This window comes from Chelonia mydas, chromosome 2 (assembly GCF_015237465.2).
Source record: "Chelonia mydas isolate rCheMyd1 chromosome 2, rCheMyd1.pri.v2, whole genome shotgun sequence".
Taxonomy (NCBI): Eukaryota; Metazoa; Chordata; order Testudines; family Cheloniidae; genus Chelonia; species Chelonia mydas.
Genome location: NC_057850.1, coordinates 212915094 through 212939302, shown reverse-complemented (window position 1 = coordinate 212939302; position 24209 = coordinate 212915094). Strand labels below are relative to the sequence as shown.

The following is a 24209-nucleotide window of genomic DNA, read 5'->3' as shown; positions in this document are numbered from 1 at the left end:
ACTGCAGAGCCACATTAAGATCTTTGGGCATTCATACACCAGCACCAACGAGAGTTTTTTCCACGCACCACCATCACAATGCTACAGGGCCCCACAAGTTTACCATCAACATAGCTATGAATCTCCTCAAAAATGCCGTAATTTCTCAAATGCAGCCACCAGGGGCTTTTCTTGCAGCCACAGCCTCTTGGGTGGTGATATGGGGGCGGGGAGTAACCCTCCCCCAGGGCCTCCAGGAGGGGCTGGTCTCTGTCCCCTGGAGCCACAAACACTGTAGGAGCAGGCAGGCAGCGTGAGTTCCTCACCTATCTGGGGACAGTGGGGCTCGGGCTTCAGGCTTAAGCCCTGGGATGGTGGGCAACAGACTCTGGCCGTGCGGCAGCAGGCACCATCCCCCAGCTGCAGGGATCTAGGCTCCGGACTCACCCCCTGCACATCACCCCGACCCTTGTTGCCGCCTCCAGTCCCCATCTGTGCACCAGGGCCCCAGGCTCTCACTCTAGGCTCACCTCTCCCATCTCCCCTGACTCCCATCTATCCCCCTATCACGCTTTGGCCCCCCTACCCCCCTCTCCTCCAGGGCTTAATTTGTCCCACAGCTTTCCAGGGCTGAGTAAGTCTGCTGTGAAAAGTGATGTTAACAAATATACAAAATGTCACTTTTCACAGCAGACTTACTAGCTAGCAAGTCTTTATTAAAAAAAAAAAAAAAAAAAAAAAGCAACCCTTCCCCTAAAAAGCAAGACAAAAAAAAGCATCTGCTCAAGGTTATTTGACATAGGACAGATTCCAGACACTGCGAGAAATGGTAACTTTGACTGCCACACCCTTCGATCTCGGCCAGGACCTGCCTTTCCCTCTTGGGGCACATGGCGGCATGCACATATGTCATGCCCTTCACTCAACTATACCTGCATTGTCTACAACTATGACTATAAAGAGTCTACTCCTTTATGCACCAACCTATGCCCATCTTGCTCAGCATCCCGCCAAAAGTTCTCTTCACTAAAATGGCGGACAGACCCATTACAAATCTGCTCAGGGATGATCTTCCTTCCATCCTTGCTGAGTGTGAGGATCATAATGGACGTGTCTGTCATGAACTAAGGCACCCACATGGGAGACCACATGATACAAGGCACCTGGACCCCACAAGAGACAAGGATGCACATAAACATATTGGAACTCTGGTCAGTGTGCAGAGCTTGCTGCATGTTCCTACCCAGCCATTCATAGCCGTCATGTCCTCATCATATCAGACAATACAACCAGGGTCTACTACACACACACAAAAAAAAGATGACATGAGGTCCCGAGCCCTGTGTGCAGAAACAATATGCCTATGGGAATGGTGCATTGCACATCATATCCTTTTGACAGCAGCCTACCTTCCGGGGAACCAGAATGTAATTGCTGATCCTCTCAGCAGGAACTTTGCAACCTGCCATGAATAGGAGTTGTATGACATGGTAATCAGGGACATCTTTGGTCAATGAGGGACCCCAATTAGAGACCTTTTCACACCCCACACCAACACCAAATACACCCAGTATTGCTCAAGGGGAAGACTTGAGGCTCACTTGCAGGGTGACACCCTGGTGGTTGACTAGTCAGACCGATGAACTACTCTTCTCCCCCAACGCCCATGCACTTAGACTATTTCCTCTATCTAAAGAAATTCGGGACTTGCCCTCCGCTCCATCAATGTGCATGCAGTTGCCATTAGCACTTTCCACCCTCCAGTGGAAGGCCATTTTATTTTTACCCACCCCTTGACTGTCCGTTCTGGAAATACCCACCCATTCAGCCTACCACTCCCCAGTGAGACCTCAGCCTAATTCTCACCTCATTAATAAATGCTCCATTTGAACTTCTAGCCTCCTGCTCTCTGTCCCTACCCTCCATGAAATTTGCTTTCCTCGTTGCCATTACATCAGTAAGGAGGATTGGTGAACTGGGAATCATGATGACTAATTCCCCTTTCACCACCTTTCATAAAGACACAGTCTCATTATGGCTGCACCCCAAGTTCCTACCAAAGGTGGTTTCCCCATTCCACCTCAATCCATACATTCTGCCTCCTTCCCCAAGCCTCACAGCTCTAATGAGGAACGATGACTTCACTCGCTAGATGTTTGCAGATCTTCTATCTAGAACGGACAAAGCTGTTCCAGAAATCTCCCAGACTATTCATAGCCATAGCAGAGAGAATTAGAGGACAAGCCATTTCTACCCAGAAGATCATTAAATGGGTCTCAAGATGCATTATGTGCTGCTACCAGTTGTCAGGAATATCCCCACCAGATGGGATTTGGGCCCACTCCAAAGCTGCACTCCACAACATGCCCTTTGCAAACATATGCAAGGTGACCATGTGGAGTTCAGTACACATCTTTTCCTCACACTATGCCCTAGTGCATGATTCCATGACAGATGCCTCATTCGGAGTCGCAGTCTTCCGATCCACAGTCCTGTCATTCTCCTTGCACTCTCCTCCTACATAGGTACTACTTGTTAATCACCCTCAGTGGATTACAGTAGGGACCATCACTCGAAGAAGAAAATGAAGTTACTTACCTTAACTGGAAGTTCTTTGAGATGTGTGGTCCCTATCTGTATTCCAAACTCACGCTCCTACCCCTCTGCTATGGGTCTGATAGGTCTGTGGTGGAGAAGACACTGGAGACGCCAGCAGCCCACCCCACCCTTTATCGTATCAGGCAAAACCATGAGGCAATGCAGGGACGCATGCACGGACTGCCAAACAGTACTTCTGTCAAAAGTTCTGACTCGGGGTGCATGGTGCATGCACACAATCCTCCTTGGAATACAGATAGGAACCACATATCTCAAAGAACTTCCGGTTACAAGTAAGTGACCTCGTTTTATCACACTTGAAAATGTTTACATGGACAGTAGCCCCATCAGTGATTGAAAGTGGTCTTAAATGGTGATTTGCTAGTAAAACTGTGTATTGGACTATTTGAAAAAAAATATTTTCTCAGATGCCAGAATGAGAAATGACAAAATGGCCAATGGTAGTCTGAAGAATTCAGCAGAATTTCTACTTGTAGCCAACGTGGGAAGCAATGACAATATGAATATCAAGAGACTTTTAAAATAAGGGATGATTTGAGGAAGAATTTGGGAAGAGACCTAAACAGAGATTTGACAAATATAATTTTTCCAGAGATATTTTCAGTGCCATGGGCAAAGAGAAAAATCTAATGCTGGAAACCAATTGATGTGATGATGGGGTAGAAGAGAGGTGATTTCTTGAATACCTCTGAGTTGGAAACTACTGTACCAGATACTGGACTCAGAGGAAATTCAACTACACAGACATCCATTGGGTGACATACAGTTGAACATGCATCATGATTATTTTTAAACTTTACAGAGGAAATTTTCTTAATACAGAAAGTAGAAAATTAAACCAGAGAAGATGCTCGATCTCCTCATCCTATCATCTGCTCTCTGTTCCTCCCCTGTCTCCTCTCCTTCTCCCCCTTGCCTTCCTCTACCCCACTAAAAGAGAGGAAGTAATCTGCACTAGTCATATACTGGAAACAGATTACTTTCTATAGAAAGCCAGTGAAGCTGCATTGGCTGGCATATTTGGGGAGTGGAGGAGTCAAGGCTCTGTCAAGTAGCAGCCAAGCAGAGGCTGCTCCTCTGCTCCACTGAGAAACTTCTGCAGAAAGAAATATTTCCATCCCAACTGATCATTCATGTTTGGTTTCTGAATACACAGAACTGAAAATACAGTGCATTCTTGGTAAAATAGGTAGCTTGTACAGAAAGAATAAAAGTTTACATTAAATTACCAGAAGAATACTAACAACCTAAACTTTGAAAGGCGAATTACAGGTTCATGTAACTCCTCTTTTGTTGTCTCTCTTGGCTTCAGATTCCTGGTATAGAGTCTGTATTTTTTTACCTTCTTTTTCAAAAAAATAAAATAGAGTTTTACATGTGCTGGGGGAGAACCATTTTTTTCTCTCTTCACCAGTACTTGAGGTATATAAATAAAATATAGAAACCAGTAAATGTAAAACTGAAATGTTAACTCTTGTTGCTAGAACTAAACTTTCCCATACATAAGTACTTTGTGCAAAATAACAGTAATTAACGTGAAAATTCTATACTGAGATTGCTCTGACGCATAAGAAAGGTGAAACCAGTAGAAGTGTTTTTTGAATTTCTTAAAGGAAGGCTTTAAATCAACTGTCTCAAGACATGAACTTAATTTTGTGTAAGAGAGTTTTGAGAGCAGCATAATGACACCATTCATGTCATTAAAGTTAGGTCAGCACTTCTGTTGTCAATCCTGTTTTTCAGGGGTTCAGAACTTTTTCCATAAAAGTTGATTGAGGTTGAAACTTTGAGTATAAGGTTTCAATGTGGCAGCAATGTTGCTTTTTTTTTTTCTTTTCTTTTTTCTTTTTTTTTTACTAATTTAAATAAATTTGTGGTTTTAAGTTATATAGGTGAAAAGAAATTGAAAGTTTATATATTCTAACATGTTTTTGTTTTTTTACATCAAAGCAGTTTAAGATTAAAAGTGAAATTAAGCAAATAATTCCTATTATCATGTATAATGAGGTTTTTCAATTGACTTCTTTGTATACATAAGTTTTTTCTCTGACAAAATATTTTGATATATATTTTCCAAATGAACATTAAAGTTAATAGATATCAAATGTTGGTGAGAGGATAATGTATTATTCAGTAAATTCAGCTGCATAAACGGAAAAAAACAAATATGCACTGATGGACTGAATTTAGCCAATGGTACATGAGGAAGCAGCTCTCTTGAAGTTAAGGTACTTATTCCTTCTTACATGGCAGGCTGTGTTTGGAATTTTGTACTAGTGCATGGCAAACCACTTTGACACAATTGACTGTAATGGTTACCAAGAGAGTTATTTGCAGATAATAAAGGTTTATGTAAGAAAGTAAAATATTTAGAATAAATGTTTTTATTTGATTGTATCAATATTACAGCAGGATGGAAAGTGGTTCAGATCTGACACTATCATCTCATCGTGCCAATAGACCTGATCCAACTCCTATTGAAGTCAATGAAAAGACTCTCATTTACTTCAGTGGGAGTTGGATTGGGCTTATTGTCAGTTTATAGGGTGGCTTCAGCAGAAGAGTCCAGAAATGTTAAATTAAAAGTATTGGTTTCAAAATGGACTTCACATTGTACATAGAATTACATCTTGCTTCTTGACATATTATCTGTCCCAAACACTTTGCTGAGCAAACTAAGTACTGATCTTTCAGTTCCTTCAGAACTCACTTTTAGACTGTTTAAAGGATTATGGTAGTTCAAAATTTAAAACATACTGGTCAGTAATGGGGTGCAAAATCAAGAATGAAAAAAAAGACTAACTTTGGCAGTCAAGTGGAAAAAAGGGTCTAATGCCAAAAATGGCACACTTAACGTTCCAAGGCAATGTGTAAGCAACCTGGTATTCATCATCCATCTCAAATGTCACTATTATGGTAGATGAAGGGGAGAAATTAATGATATGAATACTGAGAAAATAATTACTTTTAATGGGCATCATCCTGCAAGGAACTTAACACTTTCTCAGACCGTCATGGGAGATGAAGGCATTCAGTGGCTTGCAGGACTAGGCTCTAAATTTTGGGTTATAGTTGATATTAGTTTACAGAGAAAAAAAAAAACAAATCTTTCCACTATGTTAAAATGAAAAGTGTTTCTGCTACATAAAAATATTTCTGGTCACTACTACCCTTTTTATTTATTTTTTTCTCTCTGATTACATATTTAGTTGTAATTTTGTTATAGCCATTCATACTGTTCTTAGAATATAGAAATTAATCCCGTTGTGAAGGGTTTCCTGATAATACATTGCCTTGCTCCACAAGAAGGTGGTAATAGGATAATGAAGATCCACTATGAGAACCATTATTCCTCTAAAATGGCAGAAATCAGTTTTAAGAAAAAAACTTTTTCCAGTAGATTGTGACTTTTTTTATGTTTCATGCCTTTCTGTTCTACTGTTGATGCATTATTAGTAAATGCATCTGCACATCAGTGCTGCCAGAGGTCATAATGAAATTATTTTATATGAAATAAAATACATACAAAAGTAATTCATTCCAGATTTTACTAAATATGGCTCCAGTCCTGCAAAGATTTAAACATATCCGCACATTGACTTCTGTGGGACTGCTCTACAATGTGTGAAGTTAAGCACGTGTGTAAGTCTCTACAGAATTGGAGCCTATGCTTGGGACAAAACACTGAATAATTAAGAAATTGCAAAAAAAAAAAAAAAAAAATTTGTGAGATACTACATACTAATAGTAAGATTTTCATGAGTTCTCCTATAAGCCAACACAATCATACTTTTCAGTTAGTCAAAGACTAAGCTGCTAAATAGTAGCCTGTTTTAAATTAGCCAGTATAGTTTCTGTCTAGTACATCTGGTAAGTTAATATAAACGGTCACTATGAGTATCCTGCAGGGACCTGTTTTTGCATGCATACAGGAACGTTTATGTAGAAATAAAAGGCTGTGAATCAAAAGAAAACACTTGTTTCCAGTATACTGCAGACTTTTTAAAAAAATGGCTTTGAAAAATTGAAAGTATTGTGGTTTGTTTTTATTGTGGAACCTATCAGGGAGAACAATTTACAGTCAGTGCCATTCTTCACAGCTGAATGGAGAAGAGGTGCTTGCTTAGTGAAATAGAGCAGCTGCACTAGTTTTAGCTCGGCTCACAAAAACATTTGCTCTTTAATCAAGAAGTTCAGATTTTGTGGTACAGTTTGTTTTCATGATGGAAGGTGGTCAGTTGGGCCGTGCAAGACAGCTGTAGTATAATTGAGAGAGTATGTGAAAAAAAATTTAAATACTTTAAAATAAATTTACTTCTGAAAAGCAGAATATTCACTAAAACTATGTAAACGAATTCTTAAAACAATTAGATGTAACATGAAAAGTTTATATATTTAGCTTATTAGTGATCATTTGCTGTTGTCACAGATGTTGTGCTGTGATGGTAAAATAATTTTTATAGAGGTCTGTTTATCTTGAACACTTTTTCAGGACAGCAGTTTATTACAAATGTTTTTGATAATCCAGTATTTTGGGATATTGATTAACATGTTTCAATTTCCCCAAAATATGTAATTACAAAAATATTGAAAGTCTGTTTTTCTCCTTTTTTTTTTTTTTTTTTTTTTTTAAATCACTTGGGATACAAACAGCAATGTTTGTCTGAGCTAAGAATAGAAATACCTTGATTCACATCACAAATCACAATCCAGAAAGTGCTGTCTGGATGTTTTAAAGGTTGTCTTGGTTTTTTAAAAAAAATTTATGGTCAAAGCTAATAACTATTCTGAATTTGGAGCTGTATGCCTCATGCTGAACTCTGCAATCTTTATATGCATGACAGATTTGCTGGGTCCACTGTTGATCAGGGACAAACCATCCCGATGAGTCGAAAGAATAGTAAATATGGCAGGCGACCAGCTTGGCTTAATGGTGAAATCCTAGCGGATCTTAAACATAAAAAAGAAGCTTACAAGAAGTGGAAGGTTGGACATATGACCAGGGAAGAGTATAAAAATATTGCTCGGGCATGTAGGAAAGATATCAGGAGGGCCAAATCGCACCTGGAGCTGCAGCTAGCAAGAGATGTCAAGAGGAACAAGAAGGGTTTCTTCAGGTATGTTGGCAACAAGAAGAAAGCCAAGGAAAGTGTGGGCCCCTTACTGAATGAGGGAGGCAACCTAGTGACAGAGGATGTGGAAAAAGCTAATGTACTCAATGCTTTTTTTGCCTCTGTGTTCACTAACAAGGTCAGCTCTCAGACTGCTGCGCTGGGCATCACAAAATGGGGAAGAGATGGCCAGCCCTCTGTGGAGATAGAGGTGGTTAGGGACTATTTAGAAAAGCTGGACGTGCACAAGTCCATGGGGCCGGACGAGTTGCATCCGAGAGTGCTGAAGGAATTGGCGGCTGTGATTGCAGAGCCCTTGGCCATTATCTTTGAAAACTCGTGGCGAACGGGGGAAGTCCCGGATGACTGGAAAAAGGCTAATGTAGTGCCAATCTTTAAAAAAGGGAAGAAGGAGGATCCTGGGAACTACAGGCCAGTCAGCCTCACCTCAGTCCCTGGAAAAATCATGGAGCAGGTCCTCAAAGAATCAATCCTGAAGCACTTACATGAGAGGAAAGTGATCAGGAACAGTCAGCATGGATTCACCAAGGGAAGGTCATGCCTGACTAATCTAATCGCCTTTTATGATGAGATTACTGGTTCTGTGGATGAAGGGAAAGCAGTGGATGTATTGTTTCTTGACTTTAGCAAAGCTTTTGACACGGTCTCCCACAGTATTCTTGTCAGCAAGTTAAGGAAGTATGGGCTGGATGAATGCACTATAAGGTGGGTAGAAAGCTGGCTAGATTGTCGGGCTCAACGGGTAGTGATCAATGGCTCCATGTCTAGTTGGCAGCCGGTGTCAAGTGGAGTGCCCCAGGGGTCGGTCCTGGGGCCAGTTTTGTTCAATATCTTCATAAATGATCTGGAGGATGGTGTGGATTGCACTCTCAGCAAATTTGCGGATGATACTAAACTGGGAGGAGTGGTAGATACGCTGGAGGGGAGGGATAGGATACAGAAGGACCTAGACAAATTGGAGGATTGGGCCAAAAGAAATCTAATGAGGTTCAATAAGGATAAGTGCAGGGTCCTGCACTTAGGATGGAAGAATCCAATGCACCGCTACAGACTAGGGACCGAATGGCTAGGCAGCAGTTCTGCGGAAAAGGACCTAGGGGTGACAGTGGACGAGAAGCTGGATATGAGTCAGCAGTGTGCCCTTGTTGCCAAGAAGGCCAATAGCATTTTGGGATGTATAAGTAGGGGCATAGCGAGCAGATCGAGGGACGTGATCGTTCCCCTCTATTCGACACTGGTGAGGCCTCATCTGGAGTACTGTGTCCAGTTTTGGGCCCCACACTACAAGAAGGATGTGGAGAAATTGGAGAGAGTCCAGCGAAGGGCAACAAAAATGATTAGGGGTCTAGAGCACATGACTTATGAGGAGAGGCTGAGGGAGCTGGGATTGTTTAGTCTGCAGAAGAGAAGAATGAGGGGGGATTTGATAGCTGCTTTCAACTACCTGAAAGGGGGTTCCAAAGAGGATGGCTCTAGACTGTTCTCAATGGTAGCAGATGACAGAACGAGGAGTAATGGTCTCAAGTTGCAATGGGGGAGGTTTAGATTGGATATTAGGAAAAACTTTTTCACTAAGAGGGTGGTGAAACACTGGAATGCGTTACCTAGGGAGGTGGTAGAATCTCCTTCCTTAGAGGTTTTTAAGGTCAGGCTTGACAAAGCCCTGGCTGGGATGATTTAACTGGGACTTGGTCCTGCTTCGAGCAGGGGGTTGGACTAGATGACCTTCTGGGGTCTCTTCCAACCCTGATATTCTATGATTCTATGATCTCTATAGGTTAGAACAGCAGTTCTCAAACTGCGGGTCGGGACCCCAAAGTGGGTCACAACCCCATTTTAAAGTGGTTGCCAGGGCTGGCTTAGAATTGCTGGGGCCCAGGGCTGAAGCCCAAGCCCCACCACCTGCCTGACTTTAATCCTCCCAGTGTTGTGTAGTAATTTTTGTTGTCAGAAGGGGGTCCTGGAGCAATGAAGTTGGAGAACCCCTAGGTTAGAATGTTACACTCTTCCTAGACCAGCTCTGCCACTTCAGTTCTCTTGCTGACCTCTACATATTGCTCTTCTTTCTGCTGCTAGCAGCCATGAATCCAGGTTAATTGAAAGAATTTCCCTCAAGGACGTCCTGAAGATACCAGTTCCTTGGACATGCTTTACCATGCTATTATGAAAGAATTTTCTTTGTTTTTAGCACTGTCCTGTCTTATCTTCCTCATAAGTGTAGTTCGAACATGGCTTTGACACTGATTTAGGGATGATTTCAGGGAACAGAGGAATATAAGAGGGTAAACTCACAGCACTGGTATTAATGTATCCCTACTACTATGACTTTTCTGGTCCACTGAGTGCTATCTACCCATTAGTATAGGTGTCAGAGTTTGTGGGAATAGTAATCACTTGAGGCAGATGAGAGAAGATCTGACAAATGATGTACAGTTTTGTGGAGAGCAGGTTGGAAGTGTGATATTCACCCCTGTATTAAGATGCAGAATTTAGATGAGAACAGCCTGATCACAGATTAATACAAGTAAGACATATCTAAGTCACGTGGGTTGAGATGAGAAAGAAATTCTGTTCCCTGATTGGACCTCTGGGCTGAGGGACTTATTGGGAGGATTGGTAGTGCTGGGTTATAATTTCAAACTGATCACACATGGCAGATGTCAGTTGGGGGTATGCCAGATTGTCGTCTGCATTCTCTTCTATGGTTCACTACTTCAGATACCAGCTCTGTTAGATGTGCTCTTCTGAGGTCTACGTATTATGACCTAAAAAGTGAAAGAACTCTGCTTGTAGCTACAGAGGGGTAGCCATGTTAGTCTGGATCTGTAAAAGCAGCAAAGAGGCCTGTGGCACCTTATAGATTAACAGACATATTGGAGCATGAGCTTTCGTGGGTGAATACCCGCTTCGTCGGATGCAGCCGATGAAGTGGGTATTCACCCACGAAAGCTCATGCTCCAATATGTCTGTTAATCTATAAGGTGCCACAGGCCTCTTTGCTGCTTGTAGCTAGGCATCAGGAGAGCTTAAATAATTAGGAGTTGACACCAATTAGGAGTTGAGACCCCTCATATTTCTATCACAAAAGGCATGGGAAAGTGAGGCCAGAGAAGATCAGTGGCCAGATAGCGACATGGTGGTAGATATTTCTGATCTTTTAGTCTTTCCTGAGCTTTTAACTCATGATTCTGGGACAGTGTAAGCGGAGACCCTAATCTATGGTTTATTCTTTCAGTACACAATTGGTTGTGACTAAGACTATAGGCCAGTGGGCTGATCTACCATGCAAGGAAGGTGAAATCGTGCTCCAAGCAATTGCACAATTCCATTTCCTTTTCTCAGGGTTTTCTGTATTAATTTATAAACAAAAAATCTAAACAAACCAAAGCAATCTAAAACAACCTCACAGGGTCTTGTCTTAGCCCTTCTTCCACAGCTTCACAACTTTTCCCATCTGAGGTTTCTCCCTAGCCAGCTCCTGTTCCATTCAGGAGTCCCTGCAGGTCTTCCACCTGACAGATGCAGAGTACCCCAAACAAGTCCCTCTCTGCCCTTAAATCTGTCCTGTCTTCTCTGTTTCCCAAGAGTCAGTAAGCCATATATGCAGTTTTCACACCCTCCTGTCCAGTCACCATCTTTGGATGGATGGATACCAGTCCATTGTGTGTCCATTAACAGCTGGATCCCACATGCTTCTAAGCCCACCTGGGTCTGGGTAATGACTGGTTACTGTTCCTAGCTCTGGATCTCTCACGCATGCTCCCAAGTGCAGATCCCCTGTCTGACATCTTTCTTGGGCAGTGGGATTCCCACTGTTTTGTTGCCTTACACTCTGGAACTAGTACCACACCCCTTCCAATCCCTCAGTTGCTTAGATAATTTCCCCAGAGTCTAGCTAGCAGTGGGAGCTCTCTGGTAAACCCTTTGGGGACAACAAGGAACCCAAGTTTAGCAAAATAATTTCTTAACCATGAAGCACACTAGAGGGTTACAGATCTTTGAAAAACAGCAAATTATGAACACACCTCCCCATGCCCCCCACAAGTCCGATCTCAAACCCTCCGGAGAATCCTGAGTTTGGTCAGCGTTCTTATGCTATGTAGCCCTTCCTGTCTTCTTTAGCTTGGTGGTCTTGCATGTGGCAGTAGTCACCTCTTCCTTTGAAAAACAAACAAACCTTGTCTCCTTTTTGCCCATGTGCTTCCTCTGGGAGAGTTCCAGTCTCCATTTCTGCCCATCAGCTTCTGTGTAGAGAGTCATTCAAAATCAGTGGCTTCAGTGGTAGAAGACCCCTTATTCCAGTAGGGGAGAGTCATTCAACATTATGGCCTTTGATTGCTCTGTTATAGCCGTGATGGGTTCCCCCCGGGATGCCAGCTGGAACTGGGGTACCACTGAGCCCTCTGACTCACCAGCCTGGGCTCCGTCTCAGCACTGTGCTGCTGTGACAAGCTATAGACCACTCTTGGTCCTACACTTCCACCAGCATTCACAGATTCAGGGACACACCCAGCTGCAGTTATATAACAGGTTTCAGAGTAACAGCCGTGTTAGTCTGTATTCGCAAAAAGAAAAGGAGTACTTGTGGCACCTTAGAGACTAACCAATTTATTTGAGCATAAGCTTTCGTGAGCTACAGCATCCGATGAAGTGAGCTGTAGCTCACGAAAGCTTATGCTCAAATAAATTGGTTAGTCTCTAAGGTGCCACAAGTACTCCTTTTCTTTTAGTTATATAACACTGACCAGTCACTGCATGAATCAACAGTAGAGAGACTACAGCCAAAATAACCCCCAGCCTAGGACCACGGGCTGTACTATTCTGCCCTGATGGAAACTACAACCGGTATGAATTTATTACTCAGTTCACCTCTCCCTCAATGTGGAGAAGAATATGCACAATAAACTTGTGTTAAATGAAGCTGAGATTTTCCACAGACACTTCAGTCAGAGGCACACTGGGTTAGATTAAAACATAAAACAAGTTTATTAACTACAAAAAGATAGATTAAATGATTATAAGTGATAAACAGATCAAAACAGATTACCTAGTAAATAAATAAAACCGCAAACTAAGCCTATAATACTAGAAAGATTGGATATGAATTAGCAGTTTCTTACCCTGACTGATGATACAAGCAGGCCTGCAGATTCTCAAGGCACAAGCTGCATTTGCTTTGCAGCTTGGGATCCCCATCCCCGTTCAAAGTCCTTTTCTTTCGGAGCTTCTGTCAGGTGTTCAGTTGTGGGGGAAGGAAGAACTGACTTCGCTAGTACTTTTTTATGTAGCCTGTTGTAACACTAGGTAACTATCTAGATGAGTTGATGTATCCTCAGGGGTATGGGTACCCCGGTAGAGAACCACTGCTCTAATCCATAAAGGAGGTTGGCAACTAGACTAGACCGGTCCCTTCTCACCCTATGGTTCTATGATTCTATGGTCATACCCCAAAATGAAAGTTACAGTATAAACTAGAGCCCTTGAACAAAAATCATACTCGCAACACGAGATGGAGTTCACAATTGGGCACAGACCTATCCATCTATCACAGTAATTTCTTCTGGGGAACATGACTAGAAGTTGGCATGTGACCTAGAACTTCGGGTTCCAGTTTTAAAGGACCATAACAGGTGGACTAGAATATGCACATGCACCCCAGGTCTCAATATCATTTTACATAGACCTCCATCTTTCAGTTGTGGACATGATGCCCAACGTAGCTTGTACTACAGAGACATGATTGGACGGCAGTTTTTGGCCTGTTTTGACGATCCTTTGTCCAGTTAGATACTAAGTTCAGAATAAAGGAAGGGAGATGTGTATGACCATGCTTTCTCCTTCTGGTCTTACTTGTAAAAGGTGCCCACTCTACAGATATTAATTTGAGTGTATCCGTTTCTCTCTGTGTAGGTATCTTTTATAGTACTCCTCTTTGCACTGAAGGTCATCTCCTCTTTCCTTTTCTTTTCTTTTTCTTTTTTCTTTCCTTCTGTTGTGGTCTGCTCTCAGACCCAAATGAAATGGTACTCCCAGGTAAACTGATTGCTTTGATCAAGAGGAACACTTTGCTTATAGTGACCCTTACAGTAGGCTTCTGGAAGACCTGAAACAATTTTTTCAAAATTAATGTTCTTTCTTAAAGTGCAAATGGTTGGCCCTTTTAGGATTGAGATCTGTCTCACTGTGGTAGTGGTTGTGGGTTTGACTAAGCGTATCGCAGTTTCTTGATATTACCAAATATACTTAGGAGGATGACTAAGAATACGAGAATTCAGAAGCTTTGTGGAGTAATGGAATGTTCAGTTTTGGGATGTAGGGCTCTTTGAGATTTGAGAAACTTAGAAACTTTTCTGTCAACTGCTGTACTGGGTAATGTGAACAGTAAAACAGAATTGCAACTGTTTAATCTCATTTTGTACAAATTGGCCAGGAGCACCTCTCTAAAGTTAGCTGTTTCATTTGGTAGTGTAGCTTTAATTGTTTAAATAGGCTGATGAATCAGCATCAAAAATATCATTGTGGTAAACGTTATAGTGTAGTGCAGATTCTATTATTATGTTTTTATTTTGTAACATGATAGGTGTGGCTAAAACAATGGCCATCTAGCCACATACAAAATAAACAACAAAGAGTTTGTTAAACTTGTTTTGTTTAAAATGTTAGTAATAAAATATGATATTGTTTAAGATAACGATCAAGCAATGTATTTATGGTATCGTCCTATAACATCTTGCAGAGAAAATGAAAAGAGAGAAAAATCACAAGCAAAGGTTTAAGGTTGAAGAACTGTAATCAGGGGCTTAGTGTGTTTGATCTTCTGACATATTTATAGGAACAAAGAGATCATTGGGGGCTGGGGGGGGGGAAGAAACAATCTATAAAGATTCTACATTATATGAATTTACTAAAACTCAGTCTGAATTCCCGGTACTACCATCTCTGTAGTTTCAATGCTATTAATGACTGAGAGAAGGAAGTGAACAATGTTAAGTATCCCACAAGACAGAGCAAGGAGAAAAATACTAGTTTGCTCCCAAATGAACAACCAAAATTTAAAGCTGTCAGTTGTTCCTTGCATTTAAGGAATGAACTGGAAACTCCAAACCTCCCATGCATTTCTATTAAAAGTTAAATACCACCAAATAGACGATGGTCTGAATGTTTCTTCCAGTGCACTCACTTGAAGCAGTGAAATACTTTAATTCATATCATGCATTTCCTCTATCCTTCAGTTGCATGCAATTGAATTGTCTGTCAACATCAGTTTTGGTTACAGATTACAGATCCACAGTATTAATTCCTGATGTGGTGTATGGCATGAGATGTGATGTATAGTATAAGATCCTCTGATTTACTATATAATAATGTCATATGCAAACCAATAGCATATTTCATGGCTCTAAACTATGAAACCACCTAATCTTTCACTTTTTGAGAGCATAAGGAAATAAATTGTTGAATGTTATGGTGGTAGAATTTTCTTTAAAAATAATGTTTTTGTTTAAATGAGTGCAAATCCCTGCATGGTTAAACATAAATTAGTTTAAAAACTGGTAGTGTCCTGTTTACTTTGTACTTGTAATTTACTAACACAGATTAAATCAGTATAAACCAAGTTTAAGTGTACTTTAAGACTGTCCATATACAATGTTGTGTTGGTTTAATTGAACTGGTTTAAAATCAAACCTTGAAATTATTGCAACTAAGATCAGGCCTAATTTAAATATATAGAAGAAGACTTTCTTCCAGAGACCAGGTTTAGAGATGACAGAGAAACAATCTTTCTATCCTGTGAAAAGGCTCATATTTTGGAGAGAAAACATTTGTACCAAATTGTGATGAAAAGTCTTCTTTTTTTTTTAATTGGACCTTCCATCTTTAGGGAGAACCAAAACAGAAATCTTTTGGCTTCCTCCTTGGGCTGCTCAGGGAGTCCTGGCTAACTGGCATTTCACCAGATGGGCTGCCAGGGAACTGGCCAGCCTGGGAGCCTGTGAAGCTGGCCAGCCAGCCTGCCAAGCAGCCCCTAGAATCTGGGAGCCCGAGCTCCATAGCATCCTGCCAGCTGGTCATCTTAGGACCACCGCAGTCTGGAGAGGGGAGGAGCAGAGCCTGGCAGCCAGGAGCCTGCCTAGTGGTTGCCCACAGGCAGGCTGCCAGGGAGTTTGGGAGCCCTCGCTTTGGCTGCTGAGGAGCTGCAGATCCTGGTGAACTAGAAGCCCTGTAAACCCAGTCTGCTGAAGAGCCATGGAGCCCAAGAGCCCTGTCTCCCTGCTAGCTCATCAGATGGGCTATGAAACAGCCAGAAGTCTGAAAGCCCTAGGAGCTTCTACTCAGTTTCAGCCCGCCAGGTACTTTGTAGAAGAACTTGGACTCTCCAAAAGCCTGCCAGGCATTCTGCCCAACAGCCTGGGAGCCAGGAAATTGGAGGCTCCCATGCGTCCCAGGAGCGTGGAGCCTGGATGCTCAGGCTTTTCAGCAAATCATGCTGCTAAGGAGCTGGGAGCTTGGAAGCCTTGTCAGTCTGGGAAGGTAGGATAGGTGAACTGGCAGGAAATTAGGCAGATTTCCTCATAAGTTTAATTGAAATCAGCACATTCCAGCAATGTTTTGATTTTGATGAATTGGCATTTTCTGACTGAAAGCATTCCATCAGAAAACTTCCAACTGACTCTACTCAGGTTCTTTGTGGTCATTACACTTCATTGTAATATAAGTGTTTGATGATTTGCAGTTATGATAGTTTTTCATTTTGTCCACAAATGATGCAAGTAATAAAGCTTTTGGTGGTCGTAACTTTGCTATATCTGTTTATGCAGTATCCAAACAATCCATAAATGTATTTGTTTTGTAGTATGAACTCTGTGTTGCTAAAGCTATGAATAAATACAACTCATATTTTATGGTATTTTTGTTTCACATTTACACAGCTGAAAAGGTGCCTGTATTTCACATAAATACATGGATTTTTAGTGTACTAGCCTTCTAAATGAAAGATTATGATAATTCACCTTGATTTTTTGCCTAAATTATAGCTTGTCTATGGTAATGGTGTAGTTGCAGAGAAATTATTATAAATTTTCCTTGATTCTGTTAAGAAGCACCTGCTTGTTTTTATCATTGTATGATTTCCATTAAAATGATCAGCAGATTTGCGTAAAATCCCAATATTTAAATGTCAGAGTTTTTTCTAAGGAAGTCGTACTGTTATATTTCAAAGTATAACAAGAAAATAAAAAGAATGAATCAACAGTTAGCAAGTTTCTTATGTATCAAAGTGAGAAATATTCTCTAATTCTACTAAATGTTTTTTTTAAAAAACTCTTAGATTATAAAATTAAATTGATATAAATTTATTTACATGTTGTTTGTTAGAAGATAAAAGTAAATCAGGAGTTCCCTAGTTCAGAGTCTCCTTTACAAAACTGGCCTTAAAGTGAAGTTCCTAGAAATATTAAACCATTTTAAAGTACAAAATTAGTGAAAATAACACTAATCCCAGTTAATCCACATTATTGACCAATTTGCTCTTTTAAAAAAATGTAGCCCTTAATCTTTCGTTGTGTGGAGCTGGTTACGCAGGAAAGACGTCTGATCCAGAGATTAGCTATTCTGTTGGTTTTGGATGTTGTTTTCACTGTTTCTGAGGACAGGTTGGACACACACGTTTAATTTGTGTGAAAAACTGGCTATTTTCCCCTATTTTCATCACCAGAATTAAAGTACATCAGGTCACTAAAGTTAGTAAGTGTATTACTACTGTTAATTTTATTGTGGAGACCAAGGCTAGTGTTTGTTAGCTGTTGAAATATATATATTTTTTGATACTGTGGAAAGGTTATTTATGCCCTCTCTCTGTCTAGTAAAATTGTATTTGCTTCTGAATTCCTTTTTTCATATGTTGTCATTGTGTAATGGTTTCATGTTACTGTATACCATTTAGGACATACAGGAGTTTTCAGGAGATTATTATTGGGGGAAGAAGTAACTTAGATTATTGTTCAATACTGTGTGTTAGAAGAAAATAATCTGCTTTTCCTTAGGGTTTTAAACATGGGAGTAACATTTGATATTCCCACAAAGAAAATCGTGATGGAATGCAAATGCTGCAATGGGTGCAACATAAACCTTCCATTAGAATCTTAGATCTCTGGATTCACCACTGCAATCCTATGATTTTGAAAGAGGCTGCTATTTAGAGAGAGATTGTATTAAGTTATAGGTAAGGAGGGACACAAAATCTCTTGATCTACAAGTATTAATAATTCTTGCCTGGGAAATGTAGACAACAGACCTGGTTTACAGGCTGTATTGGATCAGTTTTTAAATTGCTTTTTCCAAAGCTTATTGGGTTATTTTTTTTGTGGGGTGTGTATGGAGAGGTAGCTGTAGGGTAGAAGAGTTCTTTTCAAATTACAGTTGATAATTACTGTGGAGAGAGAGTTTTTATACAGTTATTTCGTATAAAAATATTGCCTAACTATTTAGAAGATTCATTCTTCATTCTCATCCCTCAGTTTGATTGAATTATGCTGTTGTACATTCTTCTCCTACTTCCAGATATATCATTATGTTGTTAATTTTAAAATGTCTAAAGGAAAAAGTTAAGCAACTACATGAAAGTATGATAGATAATTTTTAATCTATTAATACAAAATCAAATGCAGATCTGTGCAAGTATCTCCTTGTGGCGGTGCAAAGCTGCCCCAGCTTGTTGGTCTGATGAATGTACAAGTGGTCAGTGAGAGCTTTAAAAAAGACCTGGCTAGGGTGTCTAAATAGATAGCTGATTCTACCAAAGTTGTATCCCTTCTTAGTTTCATTAGTCCATGTTCTTTCCCATGTTTTGCGCAATGTTTACAACACTCACATCCATTTTTCCCTTTTGTTCTTTTCTTCTTTTTTTTTTTTTTTTTTCAGAACATGGGTCAACCTAGGGAACCACAAACAGGTGTTAGGTGGTCGCTACTATCTTTTCCTTCCCATACTCCTAAAAGAAGGGTCCTGGAGGCCCTGATTTGGAAAAGGTTGAGAACCACTACTTTAGGTTTTCTTGTCTGGGGGAGGGGGGGTACGTGTGTGGTGGTGTTTTTTTTTTTTTTAATTACAAAAAAAACCCTTCCTCTCTTAGTTTGTCTTTCCTTTAAACTCATTGCTGTTCCTTCTTGCTGTTTTTTTTTCTTTCTCTTTCTTATTTTCCTGCTTCTTTGATGCTATCTAATCCACAAACAAGCTAAGCACTTCATAATTTGTAACACAGGCAAGGAAAGTGTTTTTAAAATGCATTGTAATTTATGTCTAACTTCATAATAATTCACACTTATGTAGCTCCTTTCGTATGAAAATTTCAAAATACTTTATAAATATAACATTTTTAGAACATTATTGTTTGATAGGTAACTCATTTTTGTGCACATTTACAGAAAACAGCAGAGAAAGGTTAAATGATTGGCCTAGGTAACAAAGTGACTCATAACAGAGCCAAGGATAGAAACCAAGAATTCTGATCTTCGATGGTACAAGAATTCTGATCTGATCAGATGGTACTACGAAAGTACCATCCCATCCGTATGAAAATGTATACTGTTGTGATTTAATTTTTGATAAGAATATCATGATTGTGAGCCTCAGAATTCCCACTTTCAGAGTTCAGTCACAAACTGAACTGTATATTTGTTTACAGATATTGCCATCCATAAATATTATATCAGTGAGGCTTTGAGAGCCTTTCCATGTGTATATGTCATTGTCCTTTGGATTCAGTTTTAGGTTGAACTTTAAAATGAAATTTTTGAGAATTACTCATTGTATATTGGGGGAGACAGCAATTTGCACAGATGGAGAGAGAGATCCAAAAGATGTGAACAGTAAGTTTTTCTGCTGCATTAGGATTAAATTCAGTTAGTGCAGAGTTGGCAAAGTCCATGCTATCTCAGCTGGTGATAATATACAAAAATGTAGTTTCTGTGGAATAGAAATCTTGCTGGTTGATCAGTTGATTTGTCTTGCAGTTGAATTAATCACCTAGAAAGTAACTTCATAAAAAGCAAAAAATCTGTACTGTTGAATTTTGTAGAAATTGTTGTCTTGTGGTGACACAGAGTTGTATGATGATAACCTATATTCTTTGCTGAACATCTGTGCCTTGTAAACTAAGATAGGGCTGTAGAACTCTAATTTAAAACAATACTGAATTAGAGAAAATGAGAAATCACAAAATGGTAAAACTAAAAAGTAAATAGAAGGGGATATTGTTCACAGATAATACTCTGTTGTTGTCATTTCTCCTACTGGAAGACAGTAAGAGTAAAGCATTGAGTCCCATTCTTCCCATCAACTTTTCCCCCTTACCTGGAATCGAGGCAAAGGGTTTTTGTGATGATGAGCTCAGTATATCAGCCCCTCCTCTCTTCTGTGAGATACTGTATTGCCAAAGCAGAATGAGAGACTAGAGAGGCCAAAACAGTGTCACCCTTCATCAAAGGTGAGGAGGATCCCTGAGTGCTATTTTTTAAAAAACATATTGCCAGTGAGAAATAGTCATCATGTAACCCTCTCTCCAACTCTCTGGAAAAAAAAGTAGAGGTGATTGACAGGTGAAGAGGGCTTACCTTAAAGTGCTGCATGTAGTGCCTTTTGCCCAAAGGGGGTATTCTGCACAGACAGAAGGTCCAGCTGATGAGACTTAATGGTGTGTGGGGAAGTCCATATGATAACCTTACACATTTCTACAACGGATGCCTCAGTCCTTACTGCCCAGGAACCAGAGAATGCTTCTAGAGGAATGATCCCTGACAATAAGATTGATCATAGGTTAGACAAATGCTTAGACTGTATATCAGTGGGGGTCTTAGAAATTGCTTTTCCATATTGGTGATTATCCAACAGACAAATAACTTTCCTAAACTCCTGAGAATGAGATGGAAAAAATAAACAAACAAAACCTTGAGTTCAGACCCAGATAATTCAGTTGCCTATTCTAAAGGGTTGGGATAGAAGGTCAGCGTAACAATAAAACTCAGTACTCAGTTTAGGAATAATTTAGGTGTAATTTTACCTTACAGTATCTGGAAAAACTGCATATATGGTGGCAAGATAATAAGGTGCCTCAATTCTCCATCCATTGGGCTGAAGTTATTAACTCTAGTAATGTGAACTTCAGAGTGAGCAGTTTTAAAGAGACCTGACCTTTTGATTCAACGAGCTGTGCTAAAGTACTGGAAGAAGAAGGGAGTGATTCAGTTGAGGAGCAACTGGTTAAAATAAGGTTCTGTGCAGTAATAAGAAGTAACCATAAGTAGCACCCATAAGCTAATTAAGTTTAACTTCTGTGGGGGGTGGAAGGGGATACCAAAGAAACCCATACAGGAGCATATAACTTCAAAAGGAGAACTACACAAAAATGAGGAAACGAGTTAAACGGAAATTAAAGGGAACAGTCACAATAGTGAAATACCAGCAAACTGCATTTTAAAAATGCCATAACAGAGGTTCAAACTATATGTATAACGCCCAAATTTAAAAAAAACAGTAAGAGGACCAAAAATGAGTAGAAGAGGTGGTTAGAGACAAAAAGACATCCTTTAAAAATTGGAAGTCAGATACTATTGAGGAAGATATAAAGGAGCATAAACTCTGGCGAATCAAATGTGAAAATATAGTTAGCCAAATAAGAATTTGAGGAGCAACTAGCAAAAGACACGCAATCTAATAGCAAAAAAAATAAAAATATTTTTCTGTACGTCAGAAGCAGGAAGACTTCCAAACAATTAGTGGGACCACTGGACAGTCAAGGTGCAAAAGGATTACTCAAGGAAGACAAGACCATTGCAGAGAAGCTAAGTGAATTCTCTGCATCAGTCTTCACTGACTAGGATGTGAGGGAAATTCCCACACCTGAGCCATTCTTTTTAGGTAACAGATCTGTGACAATGTGTTCCAGCTAATCCCCATCCCTCTGCCAGTTTCCCACCATCCCTGGCCACTTCTGCTGCCCCCAAGCCAGGCTCCAGTCCTCCGCAGCTCAGCCCAGCTCTGCTCCCCAGCGGTCCTGTTACCTGCTCTACCCCTTACCCCCAGCCATCCCTACCTACCTCTGCCCCACCCCCAGTGCAGCTGGCCTGACTCACCCTCCCCCAGCCCCAGCACTGTCTGGCGGGATGACAGGAGCCAGGCAGGATCTTTAAATTATTTTTTAACAAACCAAAGGAGTCCACGTGCATGTCAAATCGCCCCACCTGCATATTACCATGCACAGGCACGCAGGCGACGTAGCAGCTGGAGCCAAATTCCAATCACCATTCAAGCTTTCCGATTGGCTGGGCCTGGGGACAGGCCAGGGGCGGGAGCCAATAAAAAAAAAAGCAACAACAACAAGCCCAAAAACTAGCCAACACGCAAAGAGTTACAAAGGGATCTCACCAAACTGGGTAACAAAATGGCAGATGAAATTCAGTGTTGATAAATGCAAAGTAATGCACATTGGGAAAACATCATCCCCAACTAAACATACAAAATGATGTGCTCTAAATTAGCTGTTACCACTCAAGAAATAGATCTTGGAGTCATTTCGGATAGTGCTCTGATATGGCCCAATATCTAAACAAATACTTTGCCTCAGTCTTTAAGGCTAAAGAGGATCTTAGGGATAATGGTAGCATGACAAATGGGAATGAGGATATAGAGGTAGATATTATCATATCTGAGGTAGAAGCCAAACTCAAACAGCTTAATGGGACTAAATCGGGGGGCCCAGATAATCTTCATCCAAGAATATTAAAGGAATTGGCACCCAAAATTGCAAGCCCATTAGCAATAATTTTTAATGAGTCTGTAAACTCAGGGGTTGTACCGTACGATTGGAGAATTGCTAACATAGTTCCGATTTTTAAGAAAGGGAAAAAAGGTGATCCGGGTAACTATAGGCCTGTTAGTTTGACATCTGTAGTATGCAAGGTCTTGGAAAAAATTTTGAAGGAGAAAGTAGTTAAGGACATTGAGGTCAGTGGTAAATGGGACAAAATACAACATGGTTTTACAAAAGGTAGATTATGCCAAACCAACCTGATCTCCTTCTTTGAGAAAGTAACAGATTTTTTAGACAAAGGAAACAGTGGATCTAATTTACCTAGATTTCAGTAAGGCGTTTGATACCATGCCACATGGGGAATTATTAGTTAAATTGGAAAAGATGGGGATCAATATGAAAATTGAAAGGTGGATAAAGAATTGGTTAAAGGGGAGACTACAACGGGCCATACTGAAAGGTGAACTGTCAGGCTGGAGGGAGGTTACCAGTGGAGTTCCTCAAGGATCAGTTTTGGGACCAATTTTATTTAACCTTTTTTTTACTGACCTCGGCACAAAAAGTGGGAGTGTGCTAATAAAGTTTGCAGATGATACAAAGCTGGGAGGTATTGCCAATTTAGAGGAGGACAGGGGTATCCTACAGGAGGATCTGGATGACCTTGTAAACTGGAGTAATAGTAATAGGATGAAATTTAATAGTGAGAAGTGTAAGGTCGTGCATTTAGGGATTAATAACAAGAATTTTAGTTATAAGCTGGGGACGCATCAATTAGAAGTAACTGAGGAGGAGAAGGACCTTGGAGTATTGGTTGATCATAGGATGACTATGAGCCGCCAATGTGATTTGGCTGTAAAAAAAGCTAATGCGGTCTTGGGATGCATCGGGAGAGGTATTTCCAGTAGGGATAAGGAGGCTTTAGTACCGTTATACAAGGCACTGGTGAGACCTCACCTGGAATACTGTGTGCAGTTCTGGTCTCCCATGTTTAAGAAGGATGAATTTAAACTGGAACAGGTACAGAGAAGGGCTACTAGGATGATCCGAGGAATGGAAAACTTGTCTTATGAAAGGAGACTTAAGGAGCTTGGCTTGTTTAGCCTAACTAAAAGAAGGTTGAGGGGAGATATGATTGCTCTCTATAAATATATCAAAGGGATTAATACCGGAGAAGGAGAGGAATTATTTAAGCTCAGTACCAGTGTGGACACAAGAACTAATGGATATAAACTGGCCACCAGGAAGTTTAGACTTGAAATTAGACAAAGGTTTCTAACCATCAGAGGAGTGTAGTTCTGGAACAGCCTTCCAAGGGAAGCAGTGGGGGCAAAAGATCTAGCTGGATTTAAGATTAAACTCGATAAGTTTATGGAGGAGATGGTATGATGGGATAACATGGTTTTGGTAATTAAATATTCATGGTAAATAGGCCTAATGGCCTGTGATGGGATGTTAGATGGGGTGGGATCTGAGTTACCCAGGAAAGAATCTTCTGTAGTATCTGGCTGGTGAATCTTGCCCATATGCTCAGGGTTTAGCTGATCGCCATGTATGGGGTCGGGAAGGAATTTTCCTCCAGGGCAGATTGGAAGAGGCCCTGGATGTTTTTCGCCTTCCTCTGTAGCATGGGGCACGGGTCACTTGCTGGAGGATTCTCTGCTCCTTGAAGCCTT

The 24209-nt window shown here is 40.6% G+C and overlaps 1 protein-coding gene across 2 annotated transcripts in view; it reads left to right on the top strand.

Moving 5' to 3' along the window:
- Positions 1 to 24209, top strand: part of UMAD1 (UBAP1-MVB12-associated (UMA) domain containing 1) — a 196509-nt gene that overhangs the window by 112839 nt on the left and 59461 nt on the right. The window lies entirely within an intron of this gene.